Genomic DNA, 4,621 nt, shown 5'->3' on the forward strand with positions numbered 1-4,621 from the left:
GTTTTTGTTTTTGATTTTTTTTTTTTTTGTACTAGCATACAGTTTTTTGAAGCCATCATTTTGGAGGAGCTAAAATTATGAGTAAACATAATTAAAATTAAGCAATCCAAAGCTGCTGAAGTATATTTGAACTCACCAGTGTCCTATGGCTGTTAGGGCTGAGTTAATTATGCAATCATATAGTGGTGGGTTGGCAGGGACACCGAGCATGTGAGCTCAGTCACACCTTTAGGTAACTGAGCATTAGTTAATTAAACCACTGCACTGAGACATGTCTATACTTTTTTTTTCTTTTTTTTTTTTTTTTTTAGTTTTTTGAGACAGGGTCTCACTGGGTAGTCCAGGCTGGTCTCGCACTCATGGCAGTCCTCCTGCCTCAGCCTCCTGAGTGCTAGGGGTACAGGCATGTGCCACCACACCCAGCTGACATGTCTGTACTTGAGCATTGGTATTCTGATATAAACCTGAAATGGCATTCTTCTGTTTGTGAAAATTTTGCTATAAATGAACTATAGTACTTGATATATTAGTTTTTTATTTTAAGACTGTGTCTAAGCCTCAGCATAAAGTTGAAGAAACCAAATGCATTCTGCCCCAGTGTTTCCTGCCCTGGTATTCTCTTGCTGAAGCACTGGAGTTCCTTTCGTTTTGGCACTAATGCTGTTTTCCCCTGTCCCTTTGAGATAGTAATGATAGTAATAATAGTTGTCTTAACTATTATCACCTTTTTTCAAAGTGGAAGATGATACATATACAGTTTGGCAAGTGGATAAAATAAAATACTGTGGATAAAGTACTACTTTTCCAATAGAAAAGTTACTGATTTTATACAATCACTTGATATGAACTATGTCAAAAACCAAGCAACTATCATTCCTCTTGAAGTTAGTTCAGTTTTAACTATGTGGTTGTCTCCAGTTTTTCTGTAAATGCAGATAGTTAAAATCTAAGGAAAGGATGCTTTCCCAAAAGAATAGCTTTTGAGGTTAAATAGACTTTACACTGTATTTAGGTTAATCTTTCTAAAGCAGTAGAATCTTTCTAAAGCACTCTAGTCCAAAAAGTCTAAATAGTACTAGAATATTGAAATTATTGATGATTTGCATAGTCTCCTTGGGTTGTTGGGTTTTTTTGAACTTCCGCAACTTTTAGAATGTTACTATCATTTATTCCCCATTTAAAATGTAGTCAGGAAAAAAAAATGTAGTCAGAGGTTGCTGGGATATAGCTCGGTGGCACAGTGCCTGCCTGGCAAGCACAAGGTCCTGAGTTCGATTCCCAGTACCAAAAAACCAAAAAAATTAAAATGTGTTCAGAGGCCAGGCATGGTGGCACACACCTGTAATCCCAGCACTTAGAAGGGTGAGGCAGGAGGATTGCTGCGAGTACAAGGCCAACCTGGATTACATAGAGAGTTCAGCATCAGCCTGAACCACAGAGTGAGCCCCTGTTCAAATAAACAAATAATTAATAAATAAAATGTGTTCAGAGGATAATTGAAGGTAAAAACAAATTGGAGTATGTAAATTTTTTAGACAGTGTGTTACTTAATCTGGAAGTTTAAAATTCGGACTGAAGGTTTTATTGAAATAAAACCTTAAAATGAAAAAAGTCCTATATATCTAACATCATTTTCGAGCTATTAAATATAAGAATTCTTTTGGAAAATAGAAGTGGCAAACACTGGAACTTCATGGTAATTGACCCTCTGATTCACCAAATTAGTTTTAACAGATCTGACCAAAGGAATTGAGTTGCTGGAAGTAAGAAAAAGCACATTATGGTGCTTCATGAATAGTGCGGCACCTCATCAGATAGGTGGGTAATATCTTGCACTTAATTTGCTCTTTATATATCGTGTACTTGGAGCCAGAGTTTCCAAAGTATATGGTTTTTGGTCCTGCCTCGTTTAAAATAGTTAATGATTATAATTTGTTTTTGTTTTGTGTTTTTTGTGGTGCTTGGAGTTGAACCCAGGGTCTCTTACATACTACACAGGCGCTTTACCACTGAGCTACATCCCCAGCCCTGATTATTGTTTATTTTGAAAGATTTTACTTGTGAAATATTTTTTTTTTCTTTCACTGAGGATAAGGGTATGAGGTGATTAGAAGTTTCTTCTGGAATTTTCTCAATTCCTTGTATTCTAAAATAACCAAAAGGATAATAAATTCTTCATCTTCCTTTGTTCTTTCAGTCAGAGGTATTATTAAGTACCTACTTTGTGCTCAGCACTAGAAATCAATTGATGAAAATGTTAATTTAAAAATGGCATTTAGCCACAGGTCTTTACCAGCCAAATATAAAAATACAAGAAGATTGGTGATACTTGGAAATTCCCAGATACTTGCTAGGGGAAGAATGAAATCAAGAACGCATGCACAGTGCCTTGCCCATAATAGGTACTCAATAAACAATTATTCTTCATAGTCTCTTGCCATGGTTTATATAGTGTTTTATGAAATTTGTCTTAATTGAAAAGACCAAATATTCAAATAAGCTTATAGGCAGCTGTGTCCAGTAAAATATAGGGTTTGTACAGTTAGTTCCTAGAATGTTATTTTGCACTAGTTGTCACTTAGAAAGATGGGGTTCCTGTAGATTTGTGGTGCTAAGGGATACTGCATCATTATGATGGAGTAAATGTTAAGTGTCAGATAAATAGCACACAGAATAGTTCCTTCTGCTGGTCTGTTTTTTTTTTTTTTTTTCTTTGTTGTTTTTAATTGTAAAATGTTATCAAACTATTGTAGCAGCTACAAAATAATTCACCAGCATGACAAAATGGTCAAAAAAATAAGTCATCAGCACTTCAGAAATGAAAGCAACTTTTGAAATTTTCTTTTTAAATTGTCAAATATATTTTATGAAGAATTTATAAAAGGGGGAAATGATTGTAATTTATTGTTCATGACAGTTTCTTTCTTTTTTTTTAATAAAGTGAGTTTCAACAAAAAATCCTGAAAATTTTACATTGCTGCTTTGAGTGGTACTGTAGTGCTTTATTTCATGAACATAAAATAGAGGGTATGAAATGAAAGAATATATTTTTCAGGCTTCTCTGTTAAGTGATACTCTGAAATAGAAGCTATTGGTGAGGGAAAGGTGATTGAATTATAGGAATTGCAGCATTTCAAATTCTATAAAATTTTAGTTTTCACTGTCTTGCTATATTTGCTTCTATACAAGAAAAACATTGCTTGAATTAAATTATTTTTCATTTATCCTTCATTCAGCTGAGTATGCTTTCCACACTCAGGTATATTAAATGTACTAAGAGAATGCAGTGTTCCAGTTGATAATGTGAGGCCATGGTTTCTTTTCTAGAATGAAGGCATCTGAGTGGCCCACCATTTTCCTTTGTAGGTTTTGTTAATGCGTGCCTGAGGGTACAGTCCACTTAGTGGCCCCAGAGAACAGCGGAGAAATACTGTATGGGAGAGGAATCCCTGTCTGTAAGGGATCAATGATTAGGAAAGTAGGCAGCAGGAACTGTGGCCACTCCTCTCACTGTCACCTGCCCTGGTATACCTTTTGTGGGCAGGCAAATTTTACTTCCTATTTAAGAGATTAACTCTTTTAAACCAAATATTTATAGTTACTAATATTTTTTTTTTTGCAAACCTTTGTAGTTTATAAAGCAAATTCACATGCTTTCACATCTTTTCATTTATCTTTTACTTAAAATAGGGGCTGGTTTCTTCATAAAGAAATTAATAGTAATAATGCCAACTACTGAAATAAGGATAATGGTTTTGCTAGGACAGGTTTTAGTGCCTAATCTTTTGACTCCAGTTGGAGTTTTCTCAGACAACAAAGCTTTATCTTTCTCACTGAAGTAACTTGGTTGTTTTGGTTTCTTCTTTAAATTCAAATGTTGCTTTCTTGGTCAGCCAATCAGAGATATCCTCTGAATTGCAGTGTAATGACAGACGGTTTGTGGTTAGATAACTCCTGTTTGAGAAAACCTACAAGAAGGCCACACCTCTAGAAGGTAAAGTGCGTCGTTTAAGGGCAGTACTGTCACCTTTACAAGGAGTTTTCATTGGTTAGAAGGGATTGTTTAAAAAAAAAAAAAAAAAGCCGGGCCTTTGGATTTCACTTTCATTTCCTATTCAGTCTGGTATTTCAAGCTTTGCTTGTTTGGAGCAGAAGTTGAGCAACTTGATATTACAGCAGACATGGTCTAGGGGCAAAAGCACAGGCTTTGGTGTAGCAGATCTGATGTGAATACTGGCTTTTGCAAACATATAAGTAATATGTATCATTGGGCAGGTCACTTCACTCCAGCCTCAGTTCTCATAGCTACAAAATAGAAAAGATGATGTTTACATTTCAGAGTTTTGGGGAGGATCAGAGAGAGTCCAGGGAAGTGCCTAGCATAGCACCTGGCAGAGTAAACTGTCAAACAGTCGCAACAGTTGCTGTATTCTGGTTTTGATGAGACAACAGTGAATGGATTTCTAATGATCCAGTCTTCAGCTGTAGCTTTGATTCTCCTCCCCTTTGGGAGAACCTGATGAAGGCACTACCTCCTCTCAGGAAAATGTTTATCGTACAGGGGTTTTATGGATCTCAGAAGCCCACATAGACCTCAAAGATAAAGGAGCCTGAGCTTTAG

General features: G+C 35.9%; 1 long non-coding RNA gene across 1 annotated transcript in view; it reads left to right on the forward strand.

The window, feature by feature from the left end:
* The first annotated feature begins 3,556 nt into the window (after positions 1 to 3,556).
* The window catches only part of LOC106149739, a 10,031-nt gene continuing 8,966 nt past the window's right edge, over positions 3,557 to 4,621 (forward strand). The window contains exon 1 of the long non-coding RNA XR_001236094.1: positions 3,557 to 3,994. This is a non-coding gene — a long non-coding RNA (uncharacterized LOC106149739). The remainder of the gene's footprint in view (positions 3,995 to 4,621) is intronic.

Source organism: Chinchilla lanigera, unplaced genomic scaffold, assembly GCF_000276665.1.
Source record: "Chinchilla lanigera isolate Chin_1 unplaced genomic scaffold, ChiLan1.0 scaffold00051, whole genome shotgun sequence".
In the NCBI taxonomy this organism is placed as follows: Eukaryota; Metazoa; Chordata; class Mammalia; order Rodentia; family Chinchillidae; genus Chinchilla; species Chinchilla lanigera.